This window comes from Pseudophryne corroboree, chromosome 3 (genome assembly GCF_028390025.1).
Source record: "Pseudophryne corroboree isolate aPseCor3 chromosome 3, aPseCor3.hap2, whole genome shotgun sequence".
Classification (NCBI taxonomy): Eukaryota; Metazoa; Chordata; class Amphibia; order Anura; family Myobatrachidae; genus Pseudophryne; species Pseudophryne corroboree.
The window spans coordinates 358,844,432-358,862,701 of NC_086446.1; the positions used below are offsets into that span (position 1 = coordinate 358,844,432).

The window sequence follows — 18,270 nt, forward strand, 5'->3', positions numbered from 1 at the left end:
AATGAACCACTACCTGTGGTTCATAACAGTACCCTCTCCTTAAGGGTGGGCTCCGGACACCCCATGACACCCACGGGGAACAGAAACAGAAGTATAACATAAAATACATAAACCAAAATGCAAAACAGGAATGAGCCACTGCCATGGCTCATAACAACGACAGCATCGCACAAATGAGTGAGAATTATATATAATAATTACACACTGCTGTTGACTTCACCAACAGTGTTGCACAAATAAGTCAGAAATATGTATAATAATTACACACTGTGGTTGACTTCACCGACAGCGTAGCAAAAGTAGTCAGAAATATGTATAATAATTACACACTGCGGTAATTTTCACCGACAGTATTGCACAAATGAGTCAGAAATAAATATATATATATATATAATAATTACAAACTGCTGTTTTCTTCACCGAAAGCATTGCACAAATGAGTTATAAATATATTTAATAATAATTACACATTGCTGTTGACTTCACCAACAACATTGCACAATACTTGTATGAGTAGGAAATAATATACTGTGGTCTGACCAGCAGTGTCACAGTACTTATGAAAATAAAATAAAAATTGTATAGTACACTAGGGTACAGCATAATATATATATATATATATATATATATATATTTATTATATTTGTAGGCTTTTTGTTTATAGCTTTTACTATTTTAATTTTACACTGGGGTATAGCCCCTGTATGAATGGACAGATCACCCCTTTCAGATACAGAAGACATAGTGAACACCCCTTTTTCAGATACAGCAGACAGAGAGCACCCCTTTTTCAGATACAGCAGAGAGAGCACCCCTTTTTCAGATACAGCAGACAGAGAGCACCCCGTTTTCAGATACAGCAGAGAGAGCACCCCTTTTTCAGATACAGCAGACAGAGAGAGCACCCCTTTTTAAGATACAGCAGAGAGCACCCCTTTTTCAGATGAAGCAGATAAAGCACCCCTTTTTCAGATACAGCAGACAGAGAGAGCACCCAGAGCCGTCCCTATCCAATATGATGCCCTAGGCAAGATTTTGGCTGGTGCCCCCAAGCACCGCTGCTAGTTCCACCTCTGTCCCTGCGCCCCTTTCCCAGCACTATCACCCCTCACCCATAGCACTCTTAATTTTGGTTCTCCTACCCCATATATTTTAAATAGGAACAGTGCGCACATTCGGTACACAGCCCAAAAAGGGCATGTTTTTGCTGGGAATGGGCATGGCCATACAGTGGTACCTCCAATTCAAATTACGCCACTAGTAGTGCAACTTTATTCACATTATATCATGCAATACTGTCCCTTTTTCACGTTACATCACACAGTAGTACTAATTTACCTTATATACAATACTCCTCACAGTAGTGCCCAATATTCACAATACATCACAATGAATTGCTCTTTATTCACATTACACCACACCATATTGCTTTTTATTCACATCAGACCACACAGTAGTGCCCATTCTATACATTATGCCACACAGTAGAGCACCTTATACACATAATGCGACACATTAGTAATGCCTTTATACACATAATACCACACAATAATGCCCCTTACACACATGACACACATTATTAATGTCCTTATAATCATAATGTGCCTTACACATTATGCCAACCTTTATTAATGCCCTTATACACATGTCCCTTACACATATGCCACACATTATTAGTGCCCTTATACACATAATGACACACATAGTGCCCATAAACATTTGCCGCACATTATTAGTGCCTTTATACACATAATGACACACATAAAACCCATTACACATACTGTATGCTGCAGATTATTAATGTACTTATACACATTATGACACACATAATGTCATTTACACATATGACGCACATTATTAATGCCCTTATACACCTAATGACACACATAGTGCCCCTTACACATATGCAGCACATTATTGCACAACCAACCCACCCACACACAGAACTCACACGGCTGCTAACACTGTGAACTCTGCCTCTGCTTGGATACAGATTTGTCCTCATACATCTTGCGTCAATACACCATGCAGCAGAAGATGCCTGACGTGAAGCAGCTGGCAACTTTGCTAATGTTGAACATATTTTGCCGATGTATCCTATTTGCATTGCTGTGTGGCTAGGATGCACAAGCAGCTTCTGCTGATTAAATGATATGCGGCATGCCTATATTCTGTGTGCGACTGTATCTGCAGCCGAAATGCTACATTAAAGTGATTTCCAGGAATACACTGCAACTTAGCATTTCGTATGCAGATACATCCTCAGTCATACACCGAATATAGGCATACCGCATATCAGTTTAATCAGCAGAACCTGCTTGTGCCCCTAGGCATTTGCCTAGTTTGCCTATGCCTAGGAAGGCTCTGAGAGCACCCCTTTTTCAGATATAGCAGACAGAGAGAGCACCCCTTTTTCAGATACAGCAGACAGAGAGCATCCCTTTTTCAGATACAGCAGAGAGAGCACCCCTTTTTCAGATACAGCAGACAGAGAGAGCACCCCTTTTTCAGATACAGCAGAGAGCACCCCTTTTTCAGATGAAGCAGATAAAGCACCCCTTTTTCAGATACAGCAGACAGAGAGAGCACCCAGAGCCGTCCCTATCCAATATGATGCCCTAGGCAAGATTTTGGCTGGTGCCCCCAAGCACCGCTGCTAGTTCCACCTCTGTCCCTGCGCCCCTTTCCCAGCACTATCACCCCTCACCCATAGCACTCTTAATTTTGGTTCTCCTACCCCATATATTTTAAATAGGAACAGTGCGCACATTCGGTACACAGCCCAAAAAGGGCATGTTTTTGCTGGGAATGGGCATGGCCATACAGTGGTACCTCCAATTCAAATTACGCCACTAGTAGTGCAACTTTATTCACATTATATCATGCAATACTGTCCCTTTTTCACGTTACATCACACAGTAGTACTAATTTACCTTATATACAATACTCCTCACAGTAGTGCCCAATATTCACAATACATCACAATGAATTGCTCTTTATTCACATTACACCACACCATATTGCTTTTTATTCACATCAGACCACACAGTAGTGCCCATTCTATACATTATGCCACACAGTAGAGCACCTTATACACATAATGCGACACATTAGTAATGCCTTTATACACATAATACCACACAATAATGCCCCTTACACACATGACACACATTATTAATGTCCTTATAATCATAATGTGCCTTACACATTATGCCAACCTTTATTAATGCCCTTATACACATGTCCCTTACACATATGCCACACAATATTAGTGCCCTTATACACATAATGACACACATAGTGCCCTTAAACATTTGCCGCACATTATTAGTGCCTTTATACACATAATGACACACATAAAACCCATTACACATACTGTATGCTGCAGATTATTAATGTACTTATACACATTATGACACACATAATGTCATTTACACATATGACGCACATTATTAATGCCCTTATACACCTAATGACACACATAGTGCCCCTTACACATATGCAGCACATTATTGCACAACCCACCCACCCACACACCGAACTCACACGGCTGCTAACACTGTGAACTCTGCCTCTGCTTGGATACAGATTTGTCCTCATACATCTTGCGTCAATACACCATGCAGCAGAAGATGCCTGACGTGAAGCAGCTGGCAACTTTGCTAATGTTGAACATATTTTGCCGATGTATCCTATTTGCATTGCTGTGTGGCTAGGATGCACAAGCAGCTTCTGCTGATTAAATGATATGCGGCATGCCTATATTCTGTGTGCGACTGTATCTGCAGCCGAAATGCTACATTAAAGTGATTTCCAGGAATACACTGCAACTTAGCATTTCGTATGCAGATACATCCTCAGTCATACACCGAATATAGGCATACCGCATATCAGTTTAATCAGCAGAACCTGCTTGTGCCCCTAGGCATTTGCCTAGTTTGCCTATGCCTAGGAAGGCTCTGAGAGCACCCCTTTTTCAGATATAGCAGACAGAGAGAGCACCCCTTTTTCAGATACAGCAGACAGAGAGCATCCCTTTTTCAGATACAGCAGAGAGAGCACCCCTTTTTCAGATACAGCAGACAGAGAGAGCACCCCTTTTTCAGATACAGCAGAGAGCACCCCTTTTTCAGATGAAGCAGATAAAGCACCCCTTTTTCAGATACAGCAGACAGAGAGAGCACCCAGAGCCGTCCCTATCCAATATGATGCCCTAGGCAAGATTTTGGCTGGTGCCCCCAAGCACCGCTGCTAGTTCCACCTCTGTCCCTGCACCCCTTTCCCAGCACTATCACCCCTCACCCATAGCACTCCTAATTTTGGTTCTCCTACCCCATATATTTTAATAAGGGACAGTGCGCACATTCGGTACACAGCCTAAAAAGGGCATGTTTTTGCTGGGAATGGGCATTGCCACACAGTGGTACCTCCAATTCAAATTACGCCACTAGTAGTGCAACTTTATTCACATTATATCATGCAATACTGTCCCTTATGCACGTTACATCACACAGTAGTACTAATTTACCTTATATACATTACTCCTCACAGTAGTGCCCAATATTCACAATACATCACAATGAATTGATCTTTATTCACATTACACCACACCATATTGCTTTTTATTCACATCAGACCACACAGTAGTGCCCTTTCTATACATTATGCCACACAGTAGAGCACCTTATACACATAATGCGACACATTAGTAATGCCTTTATACACATAATACCACACAATAATGCCCCTTACACACATGACACACATTATTAATGTCCTTATAATCATAATGTGCCTTACACATTATGCCAACCTTTATTAATGCCCTTATACACATGTCCCTTACACATATGCCACACATTATTAGTGCCCTTATACACATAATGACACACATAGTGCCCTTAAACATTTGCCGCACATTATTAATGCCTTTATACACATAATGACACACATAAAGCCCATTACACATACTGTATGCTGCAGATTATTAATGTACTTATACACATTATGACACACATAATGTCATTTACACATATGACGCACATTATTAATGCCCTTATACACCTAATGACACACATAGTGCCCCTTACACATATGCAGTGCCAGATTAAGGTCCACATGGGCCTGGAGCTTAAATTCATGAAGGGCATATTGCGCGCCACGCAGTGGCAGTGGCGGATCTAGACTTAACTTTTAGCTTCTAAAATTTCCTATTGTTGCCATTACTAATAAAATGTTGCCAGTTAGTGGAGAGAACCCTGCGCACTGGTGATACAGACTGGCGAATCGCCATTCCTTCCATCAGGGATGGTAGAGGCTAAGACAGTAGGGCAATTTAAACATGCATGGGATAGACATAAGGATCTCCTTACAAAGAAATAAGTATCAAATAAGGTTAGAGATAAAAATAATGTAAAAAAAAAAAAAGGGGCAGACTAGATGGGCCAAGTGGTTCTTATCTGCTGACAAATTCTGTTTCTACAGCACACAGAATGAGCCGAAATTCACTTTATAGCACACTGTATGAGCTGAAATTCACATTGTAGCACACAGTATGATCCGAAATTCACATTATAGCACACTGAATGAGCCGAAATTCACATTGTAGCACACTGAATGAGCCGAAATTCACATTATAGCACACTGAAGGAGCCGAAATTCACAATATAGCACACTGAATGAGCCGAAATTCACATTATAGCACACTGAATGAGCCGAAATTCACATTATAGCTCACAGAATGAGCCGAAATTCACATTATAGCACACTGAATGAGCTGAAATTCACATTATAGCACACTGAATGAGCTGAAATTCACATTATAGCACATAGAATGAGCCAAAAATTCACATTATAGCACGCAGAATGAGCCAAAATTCACGTTATAGCACGCAGAATGAGCCGAAATTTTCATCATAGCACAATGAATGAGCCGAAATTCACATTATAGCACACTGAATGAGCCGAAATTCACATTATAGCACGCAGAATGAGCCGAAATTTACATTATAGCACGCAGAATGAGCCAAAATTCACATTATAGCACGCAGAATGAGCCAAAATTCACGTTATAGCATGCAGAATGAGCCGAAATTCACATCATAGCACACTGTATGAGCCGAAATTCACATTACAGCACGTAGAATGAGACGAAATTCACATTACAGTACACTGAATGAGCCAAAATAATGCAGGCACTGGAGGCAAGGGGAATCCTACCCCCTAATTAACTTACACTGGGGTAGCGAGGGAAAAAAACACAGGGGAGCCTGACCCCTACTTTACTCAGAGTATTGCAGCATAAGGGCTTAAACAGTATCTCACCCCAAGCTGCAGACCTGCGGATCTTTGTCCCATGTCTCACTGTCTGAGGTCCACTTCTGAACTGGAGGTCCTCTGCCAGATCAGTCATGTGTCCCGCCACTCCACTCAAATGGCCATCGAGCTGTCCCTGTCTTGGAGAGACATGGCACACCGACACTTTAGCTAGGAGGGGAGGGGGGGAGACGTGGCACACACACACTTTAGCTAGGAGAAGAGGGGGGGAGACATGGCACACACACACTTTAGCTAGGAGGAGGGGGGGGACGTGGCACACACACACTTTAGCTAGTAGATGAGGGGGGGAGACATGGCACACCGACACTTTAGCTAGGAGGGGAGGGGGGGAGACGTGGCACACACACACTTTAGCTAGGAGGAGGGGGGACGTGGCACACACTCACTTTAGCTAGGAGAAGAGGGGGGAGACATGGCACACCGACACTTTAGCTAGGAGAGGAGGGGGGGAGACGTGGCACACACACACTTTAGCTAGGAGGAGGGGGGGGGGGACGTGGCACACACACACACTTTAGCTAGGAGAAGAGGGGGGGAGACATGGCACACCGACACTTTAGCTAGGAGGGGAGGGGGGGAGACGTGGCACACACACACTTTAGCTAGGAGGAGGGGGGGACGTGTCACACACACACTTTAGCTAGGAGAAGAGGGGGGGAGACATGGCATACTGACACTTTAGCTAGGAGAAGAGGGGGGGAGACATGGCACACCGACACTTTAGCTAGGAGGGGAGGGGGGGAGACGTGGCACACACACACTTTAGCTAGGAGAAGAGGGGGGGAGACATGGCACACCGACACTTTAGCTAGGAGGGGAGGGGGGGAGACGTGGCACACACACACTTTAGCTAGGAGGAGGGGGGGACGTGGCACACACACACTTTAGCTAGGAGAAGAGGGGGGGAGACATGGCACACCGACACTTTAGCTAGGATGGGAGGGGGGAGACGTGGCACACACACACTTTAGCTAGGAGGGGGGGACGTGGCACACACACACTTTAGCTAGGAGAAGAGGGGGGGAGACATGGCACACACACACTTTAGCTAGGAGGGGAGGGGGGGAGACGTGGCACACACACACTTTAGCTAGGAGGAGGGGGGGACGTGGCACACACACACTTTAGCTAGGAGAAGAGGGGGGGAGACATGGCACACCGACACTTTAGCTAGGAGGGGAGGGGGGGAGACATGGCACACCGACACTTTAGCTAGGAGGGGAGGGGGGGAGACGTGGCACACACACACTTTAGCTAGGAGAAGAGGGGGGGAGACATGGCACACCGACACTTTAGCTAGGAGGGGAGGGGGGAGACGTGGCACACACACACTTTAGCTAGGAGGAGGGGGGGCGTGGCACACACACACTTTAGCTAGGAGAAGAGGGGGGGGGAGACATGGCACACCGACACTTTAGCTAGGAGGGGAGGGGGGGAGACGTGGCACACACACACTTTAGCTAGGAGGAGGGGGGGCGTGGTACACACACACTTTAGCTAGGAGAAGAGGGGGGGAGACATGGCACACCGACACTTTAGCTAGGACGGGAGGGGGGAGACGTGGCACACACACACTTTAGCTAGGAGGGGGGGGGACGTGGCACACACACTTTATCTAGGAGAAGAGGGGGGGAGACATGGCACACCGACACTTTAGCTAGGAGGGGAGGGGGGGAGACGTGGCACACACACACTTTAGCTAGGAGGAGGGGGGGACGTGGCACACACACACTTTAGCTAGGAGAAGAGGGGGGGAGACATGGCACACCGACACTTTAGCTAGGAGGGGAGGGGGGGAGACATGGCACACACACACTTTAGCTAGGAGGGGGGACATATACACTTTAGTTAGGAGAAGAGGGGGGAGAAATGGCACACAGGCACTTTAGCTAGGAGCGGAGGGGGTAGACATGGAACACAGAGGGCACACACACAGGAGGGCACACACACTTACTTTAGCTTGGAGGGGAGGAGACATGGCATACACTGACAGTGACACCTACTCATATTTTGTCCGCAGCAGCATGAGGAGTCGGGATGGAGGCCGGGTCCCGCCGCGGCATTGGGAACGGGGTGGAGAGCGGTGCAGCGTGGCGGGGGGACGGGGAGAGAGAAAGATCGTCCTTACGCACGTACAGGGTGGAGGGGGTGTGGTCAGAACAGAGGCCGCTGTACGCGCGTCAGGACTCTCTCTCTCTCTTCCCTTCCCCCGCCGCGCTGCACCGCTCTCCGCCCCGTTCCCAACACCATGGCGGGACCCGGCCTCCATCCCGGTGCCGGTATGTGTAGGGGCGGGACCCGGCCTCCATCCCGGTGCCGGTATGTGTAGGGGGTGGGCGTTCGCCCTAATCGCCCCCCGCTAAATCCACCACAGCGCAGTGGGTGTGATTAGCATCACAGAATTTCTCCCTGGGAGGGTAGGGGTGTGTGGTGGCATACTACATCACTGCTCTTCCTTCTCACACTACATCTCTTCACTATGGAGGAGATGTATTAAGCAGTGATAAAAGTGGAGAAGTGACCCAGTGGAACTACTCTGTATACTTTTATAGTATGCAAATTATAAATGTTACGTCAATGCTGATTGGTGGCCATGGGCAACTTCTCCACTGGCTCACTTCTCCACTTTTATCACAGCTTAGTACAATCACTACTACTACACTACATCTCTACACTATGGGGCATATTTATTGCAATCCACATCTTAGATGTGAATAGAATGTGATAAATTCGACCAAAATCGTATTGAGATGACTGAATACATCACAAGGATGTATCAATTATCACATTCAGAGACAGAGCTTGTGAGAGAGCTCTGTCCTTGCGAATCCGGTTACAGTTAGAAGGGCAGTAGCACGGGTCGAAGGGAGTAGTGCCACAGGTGGGGAGGGAGGCAGAGAAACATTTGGAGAGGGAGGCGGAAGAGTAGATGGACAGGTGGAGAGGAAGATAGAGATACAGGTGGAGAGGAGGGCAAAGATACAGGTGGGGAGGGAGACAGAAATGCATTTGGAGAGGTGGAGAGGGAGGTGGAAGCACAGGTAGAGAGAAGGTAGAACCACAGGTGGGGTGGAAGGCAGAGGTACAGCTGGATAGGGGGGCAGAGTCACATGTGTAAACGGGGCCAGAAGCACAGGTGGGGAAGGGACACAGTGGGGAGAATGCAGAGAAACAAGTAGGGAGGGGGCAATGACACAAGTGGGGAACGAGGCAGAGGCACAAGTAGGAAGGCACAGGTGGACACACAGGCAGTTAAGGTAGCAGAGAGACAAGTAGTGAAGGTGGCAGAGACACAAGTGTGAGAGGTAGGCGGAAGCACAGGTTGAGAGAAGGCAGAAACATGTGTGGAGAGGGGGCAGAGACACAGGTGGAGAGGGAGACAGAGATACAGGTGGAGACGGTCAGAGACACAGGTGGGGAGCAGGTAGAGATACAGGTGGAGAGGGAGACAGAGATACCGGTGGAGACGGTCAGAGACACAGGTGGGGAGGGGGTAGAGATACAGGTGGGGAGGGAGACAGAGACACAGGTGGAGAGGGGGCAGAGACACAGGTGGAGAGGGGGCAGAGACACAGGTGTGGAGGAAGGCAGAGATACAGGTGGGGAGGGCATAGAGATATAGGTAGTGTGGGACACATAGGCAAGGGGATATAGAAACAGGTGGAGAGAGGATAGAGATACAGGTGGAGAGGAAGCAGGAACAGGTGGAAAGGGAGCAGGGATACAGGTGGAGAGGGAGCAATGATACAGGTGGAGAGGGAGCAGGAACAGGTGGAGAGGGAGCAGGGATACATGTGGAGAGGGAGCAATGATACAGGTGGGGAGGGGGCAGAGATACAGGTGGGGAGGGGGCAGAGATATAGGTAGGGTGGGACACAGAGGCACGGGGATAGAGATACAGGTGGAGAGGGAGCAGGGATACAGGTGGAGAGGGAGCAATGATACAGGTGGAAAGGGGATAGAGATACAGGTGGAGAGGGAGCAGGAACAGGTGGAGAGGGAGCAGGGATACAGGTGGAGAGGAAGCAATGGTACAGGTGGGGAGGGGGCAGAGATACAGGTGGGGAGGGGATAGGGATACAGGTGGGGAGAGAGCAATGATACAAGTGGGGAGGGGGTAGAGATACAGGTGGAGAGAGAGCAACGATACAGGTGGGGAGGGGATAGAGATACAGGTGGGGAGAGGATAGAGATACGTGTGGAGAGGGAGCAGAGATACAGGTGGGGAGGGGGTAGAGATACAGGTGGAGAGGGAGCAGGGATACAGGTGGGGTGGGGGTAGAGATACAGGTGGGGAGGGGCAGTCATGGGGTGGAGCATATCCACAGGAAGAGCTGTGACCCCTGTGATAACTGCTGCATTGTGAAATTCCTAGCAAACAAGTAGTAGACCTCTATCCTAAATGGTAAATTACTCACCACCACCACCCCAGTCATCCCCACTGACCCCCAGCTCTACTCACGTGAACATTGCTTCAAAAGTTCTGAACTTCAAGTTCTTACCCTGACATCGTGACTGCAGAGCTTATAAACTTTCAACTGGTACAGGAGGCGGGCTTGTGACAGGTGCGGGAGGCAGAGTTTCTGATGAGTGCAGGAGGCGGAGCTACTGATGGCTGTGGAGCTTCTGATGGCTGCTGGAGGTGGAGCCTCTGTGGGGGTGGGGCGGGAGGCAGAGCTTCTGTTGTGCGCAGGGGGCAAAGCTTCTGGTGGCAGTGGGGGCGGAGCTTCTGACGGCTGCAGGAGGCGGAGCTTCTGTCATGTGAGGGTGCCGGAGTTTCTGTCAGGTGAGGGAGGCGGGGCTTCTGACGGCTGCTGGAGGTGGAGTTTCTGCTAGGTGAGGGAGGTGGGGCTTCTGTCTGGTGTGGGAGGCTGAGTTTCTTAGGGTACGGGAGGTGGAGCTTTCGCAATAACGGGGGCGGAGCTTCTTACTGGTCGGGGATGGTGTTTCGGCTGGCCCACAGTCTAATTGTGAGATAGGATGGACTTTTGTCGGCTGGCTGGGGTGAGGGAAGGGAGTGAGCTGCTGGTGGTGACAGGAAAAACTTTTCCCTGTCAACACTTGCAGCACTGCAGTGGATCCTGTGGGCCTATTTTCAGTGGGGGGCCTGGAGCTGCAGCTCCATCCGCCCCATTGTTAATCCGGCCCTGCACATATGCAGCACATTATTGCACAACCAACCCACCCACACACAGAACTCACACACGGCTGCTAACACTGTGAACTCTGCCTCTGCTTGGATACAGATTTGTCCTCATACATCTTGCGTCAATACACCATGCAGCAGAAGATGCCTGACGTGAAGCAGCTGGCAACTCTGCTAATGTTGAACATCTTTTGCTGATGTATCCTATTTGCATTGCTGTGTGGCTAGGATGCACAAGCAGCTTCTGCTGATTAAATGATATGCGGCATGCCTATATTCTGTGTGCAACTGTATCTGCAGACGAAATGCTACATTAAAGTGATTTCCAGGAATACACTGCAACTTAGCATTTCGTATGCAGATACAGCCTCAGTCATACACAGAATATAGGCATACCGCATATCAGTTTAATCAGCAGAACCTGCTTGTGCCCCTAGGCATTTGCCTAGTTTGCCTATGCCTAGGGCAGGCTCTGAGAGCACCCCTTTTTCAGATATAGCAGACAGAGAGAGCACCCCTTTTTCAGATGTAGCAGACAAAGCACCCCTTTTTAAGATACAGCAGACAGAGCACTCGCCCCATGTCACGCCTCCCATTACTGAGATGGACACGTCCGTCCAGCACACTCTACAATGCCGGAGTGAAAATGGGACTTATATAGAATCCAAAACCTGCAAAATCCGACATTGAGATGATGAAATTTTTACTCGTTTTGGGATCCGAGTAAGGCGGGAAGTCCCAAGCTGGACTCAGATCCCGGCTCAGAACCAAACCCGCTCATCCTTAATCCTAATGCATTGTCCATAGCCACCCAGCAGTGGTATTCTGCCTTAAAATTTGACCAGTGTCTTAATCTGAATATACCAGTTATGTCACCCATACTTATGATGCTCACAGATAAAGTGAATGCGTAGCTACACCTCACAGTGTACATTTAAAGGGTCATAGTATTATTACTTGATATCCTCATTAGAAAAAGGGAAACATTATATGAAGTAAAAGGAGGTGTTAGACAGACATATTTATTACGTTAAAGGTGAGACTACCCAGGCTAGAGGCATTATAAGGTGGTTTATGTAAATAGGAGTTGCACTGAGGTTTTGAACCTGATGTTATAGCATTGTATTATTGTTATTTGTGTTAGATTGTACAGTAAAAACAAACTGAGATCTGGTAAATCCAGTTTGTCCAGGTCTTACATGTTTGATAAATAATATGACTTAATCTCTCCTTCACACTGGAGATTCTGTTTATGTAATGTGGGAACATATTTTCATTACTTACTGGGAGTTGGATTTCTGACCCTTTTCAAGTGTGGGAGAATAGTTCTACAGTATGTTTGCTTTGTAATGTTTTCAAACATGTCAGCTTCCCATATGTAGTCAGCACAGAGGAAAGAATATTTGGCTTCCAACTGTGCTTTTTCCTATGAAATAAATTACCAGTACTCAGGTAAACTCACCTCCGGCTTGCTGAAGGTCCTGTGACCAGGTAAGTGTATCCCTGGTCTATAAACTAACTGGAATAGAAAAAGCGAGTGATTCAAGTCCCAAACGGCAGTGAGCTGGGGAAATTCAATTAGAGGTGATAAAGTGTTACGTTTTCAAGTGTTAACTTATCGTGCATATTGCCCATTAATTTCACCTATAGCCTGTTATTGGGTGTTAATTTATCGTGCAAACCAATTTGAGAATGCATATTAAGTGTTTCACCTGATAATCCTTGCTGCTTTTTCATGTACTAAGTATAGCTGAAAATGAGGAAATATGCCTGTACCCCCAAAAAGACAAAATAATATAGGATAACATTATAGAAGTCTACTAGTGCCTATAATAATACATACCTCCCAACTTTTCCATATTCGAATGAGGGACTCCTAGCGCGGTACAGCCGTGCCCGCCAGTAGAAGGTGGCATGGCTTTTGAAAAGGGGCGTGACTTTGGAGAAAGGACATGGGTTCGCGGTAATGCCGCTATCGCGAGCCACAGCCCCCGTTTCTCATTACTATGGAGGCATGGCCAGCACTCTGTGAGCTGCTGGCATGCCACCAGTCCCCCTGCCTCCATGAATAGAAGCTGTGTGCGCACGTGCACAGCATCTATTCACCGCTGCTCTATAGCAGAACAGCAAGTCCATGAGCCTCCCAGCTCCCGCCACTATGGGACACTGTGGCCCACGGGTGGGGACAGCGGGACAGTCTCAAAAAAACGTGAGTGTCCCGCGAAAATCGGGACAGTTTGGAGGTATGTGTGCCAGAGAACTGTGCTACGATTAGTGATTTGCAGTATGTGTTTAATGAATCACTGTGGCTAGAGAAGATCTATAATAACTCTTTCACCTCTCTATAATTCAGGTCTGTTGTTTATATTGTAATTTATTCTTGCTGGTGACTAGTTTGTTAAACTGTGGGTGGGATTCTAGGTGTATGTATGTATGTAAATCTGATTGCAGATGTGTGATTAGTGTACAAAACATGTTATTATAATTCACTTCTTGACACTTTTATTACCCAGCAAGACAAGAACAAGCAGGTCCATGATGTTTACTTCGAGGAGAACAGTTTAGGATTAGAGGTATAGCATTTGAAGTTGCTAATTTCCATTGCAACACTATTATTTAAGAGAAATTTAATCGTTTTACACAACACTTAAAAATACATGTATGACAATACTGTACATGTTTGACAATGTCAAAGTTTCTGGACCACTCCATTGAAGAATGCCCCTATGAACCTTTACCTTCATTTCTGAATGAAGCAATTTGATCAGCTAGCCAGCTAGTATTTCCTTCACCCACAATGTGGCAGAAATGCAGCTGCTGAGAATCGCACAGCAAGAGCCGCCCGGCATGTTAAAAGGCCACCCAGCACAGAACAAGCCGCCCACCAGTGCATTCGCAATTGACTTAAGGGCTACTCAGAATGATGAGAATGCAGTCTCACCGGGCACCATGTTTTAAGTCGCAGCAATCGCAGCTGATGCCATATGCAAGCCCTGAAACCTGTCATGACATACCTGCGTTTTCTCAACCACTCCCCACAAATGCCATGTGTATACCCACAAATGTCCGCCACCTGTCAATCAACCTGCGATCGCATCCTGGAATTATGCAATCACAGAAGAATCGCGGACACGCTCAATGCAGTTGCAGCGCATGTGCAGATGGCTGATAGTCTTTGCAAATTTACAACTGAACCTGAATAAGGCCCTATAACATGGCATTTAGGAGCTGATTGGCTGGTACTTTATCACTGTGCAATTTATCACTCTCCAAGGCTTGATAAATCTGGACCTCAGTCTTCTTAAAAGGCTTTGAACCATTGGGAGCAATAAGGATATTAACTAATTAGACTAATTAAAATAATATGATTAATAAAAAAATAAAATAGAGAATATATATACAAATACAAAAAAATATTCAAATACAAAAATTGTATATAATAGTTGAGACAGACTTCCAGAAACATTTCAAACCTGTTTAGAAACTTCACATAAACCCCAATCCCCTAACAGCTAATGCCACTTAGAAAGGACTGAATCCCCTGTAAGGGCAAACTTTTTACACAGGCTGTCCTACCTTTCTACCCCACAGCCAGAAAGTGTCGTATTATCATTGTATTTACAGGAAACCCTTATTTTAAATATCTTATACAGATATATGCAAGGAGGAGTGGCTTGGAGGCAATGGACTAGCAGACAAGACCCAATGTCTAGTTTCTCTGTTGCATACAGACGTAAAATTGCCTTCCTGGGACAATTAGGCTCTTTTATAATTTACCTAGTTTCCACTCTAAATTCTGAACTATGGTACCAGGAAGAAAATCTTTTTATAGCATTCATGACCCTTGATTTGCCCACACACAAAAGTTCCATATTAAGATAGTGTCAGGATTTGCTATGTGAGTGTCTCCAAACCAGTGTCAGAACAGAACAGAGCTGGATTAATGGAGTGTTGAAAGCAAGAGAGTTTAATGTAATTTCTTCGCATCATTAGAGACAATTATCAGCTGGAACTTGGAATTGGATTGACTGGAGGCTTGGAGGGTATCAGGAGATGTATATCGGAGATTAAAACTAGCATGACCGGTGGTCTTCACCAGGGAATGTGTGCTTTGCTGCACTCGATGGGCAGGTGGTGACCCTCTTTCTGGGTCACTTGGAGCTAGAAATACATTAATTGTGAGAGATAACTAGCAATCTAAACCCAGGGAATTGGAACCGATGGTAACCGGAACCAAACTGGAACTAATAGTAATTGATATCGGACAGGAATCGATGGTTATTGGCATGGGAATGGAACTGATGATAATTGGTATCGGATTGCAACCAATACTAGTTGATAGTGGACTGAAACTAAAGGTAATTGGTATCAGACTGGATTTCAATGGCAACAGGTATTAGACTGGAACTGATTGTAATAGGTATCAGTGAACCGATGGCCCAGGGGTTAAAGTAAGACAGAACGGGGTGGAACTGCATTCCGTCAGTTTAATTTGGAGACGGAACCAGTTCCACCTCCTTCATCCCACCCAACCCACAATGTGTGCCTGGAGCCACAGGGAGGTGCAGGCGCCTGCTGAGATTTTGTTACCAGCAAGCACCCAGCTCCCTCCGCACAATGGCAACTGGAGGTAGATCACTCTAGAGCTCATGCTTCCGGCTCTGGCGATGTGCACTATGGAAGAGACATCATTACTTCTCTCCCATAGTTCCGAGGAGCAGGCGCTGGATGGACAGCAGCGGTCGGACGCAGGAGTGGGACTAAAGGTAAGAGTTGTGGAGGGGGGGGTTGTGTGTGTAAGCGATGCTACTACAGGGAGAATAAATACTGGGGGCAATACTACATCGGGGCATAACTACGTGGGCATTACTACTGGGTGCAATACTACTGGGAGCATGGGTGGTATTCAGTAAAGCAGTTGTTGGGATCCCGGCGCACAGTATACCAGCGCTAGAATCCCGACAACCAGCATACCAACACCTTTTCTCCCTCTTGGGGGTCCACGGACCCCCTGGAGGGAGAATAGATAGCGTGGCACGGCACCACCATTCCCGCAGTGTGGTGAGTGCAGTGAGCCCGCAAGGGGCTCATTTGCGCTCACCCTGCTATCGGCAAGCCGGCGGTCGGGATCCCGGCGTCGGTATGCTGGCCGCCGGGGACCCGGCCGCTGGCAACTCATACCACACCCAGGAGCATACCTACAGGGGGCAATACTACTGGGGGAATAATTGTGGGGGCAATACTACTGACAGCATAGCTACTGGGGGCAATACTACATGGGGGCATTACCACTGGGGGCAATACTAAATGGGGGCATAACTATGGGGACATTGCTACTGGGGGCACTACTAGACAGGGGCAATACTACAAGGGGCACTACTACAGGGGGCATTACTACTGGGGGCACTACTACGGGGGCAATACTATACAGGGGCATTACTACTGGGGGGCAATACTACACTGGGGCATTACTACACAGGGGTATTACCACTGGAAGCATTACAAATGGGGGCATTACTAATGAGGGTATTTTATAGGGGCACTTCATAAGGGGCACTACTACTGGGGGCATTGCATAAGGGGCACTACTGCTGTGGCTACTGTATAAGATGCACTACTGCTGTGGGCATTATGTGTATTAGGGGTGCTACTACTCTTGGATTTATGTATAAGGGGCACTAATGTGTGTCATAACATGAATAAGGGACACTGCTATGTGGTGTAATGTGAATACGATTGTGCTACTGTGTGGCATAATTTGAATTAGGGATACTATGGTGTGACCATGCCCCTTTCTTTTTGAGACCACACCCCTTTTTTGATGAGCGGGCCAACCCTTTATTGCATAGGCGGCAAGTATGTCCTCTAGCATCTGTCTCCTGCTATAAATGGGAAACGGGGCTAAGAACATACTGTGTTCCTCCCTCACCCTTGCACCCAACTGCAAAAACATAAAACATGGTAACGTCGGCGTGAGGTTTTCAGCATGCCATTCCCGGTGACTGCATTTTTCAAAAGAGCTTCAAGACTGGCATTCCGGACCTTTCCTCCACGAAATTAGCACTGGTCGTTCATGACATCGCCCCATCTGGTGTGCAGCACAGCAGGTGGGATAATCCAATGAATGACATGTTTAAACAATATACTGGCTGCAGGCCTGATATGGCAAATGACCGTACAGTGGCCCTCATTCCGAGTTGTTCACTCGTTGCCAAGTTTCGCTATATTGCGATTAGTCGCTTACTGCACATGCGCAAGGTTCGCAGAGCGCATGCGCTTAGTTATTTTACACAAAAGTTAGGTATTTTACTCACGGCATAACGAGGATTTTTCCTCGTTCTGGTGATCGGAGTGTGATTGACAGGAAGTGGGTGTTTCTGGGCGGAACCTGGCCGTTTTATGTGCGTGTGCGAAAAAACGCTGCCGTTTCTGGGAAAAACGCGGGAGTGGCTGGAGAAACGGGGGAGTTTCTGGGCGAACGCTGGGTGTGTTTGTGATGTCAAACCAGGAACGAAACTGACTGAACTGATCGCAGTGGCAGAGTAAGTCCCGAGCTACTCAGAAACTGCTAAGAAATTTCTATTCACAATTATGCAAATCTTTCGTTCACAATTCTGCAAAGCTAAGATTCACTCCCAGTAGGCGGCGGCTTAGCGTGTGCAATGCTGCTAAAAGCAGCTAACGAGCGAACAACTCGGAATGAGGGCCAGTGTAAGGATCAAGTTTAGGAGTATATCCCGAGCTCAATAGGTTTATATTATTGTCTACTGTATGTTACAAAAACT

General features: G+C 46.8%; 1 long non-coding RNA gene across 2 annotated transcripts in view; it reads left to right on the forward strand.

The window, feature by feature from the left end:
* LOC135055587 (uncharacterized) overlaps positions 1-18,270 on the forward strand; it is a 161,451-nt gene that overhangs the window by 80,626 nt on the left and 62,555 nt on the right. The window contains exon 1 of one of the 2 annotated variants that reach the window (XR_010243779.1): positions 12,885-12,976. The exons of the other annotated variant lie outside the window; for it this stretch is intronic. This is a non-coding gene — a long non-coding RNA (uncharacterized LOC135055587). Of the gene's footprint in view, positions 1-12,884; positions 12,977-18,270 lie in introns of those variants that run through there. 2 annotated transcript variants of the gene reach the window in all.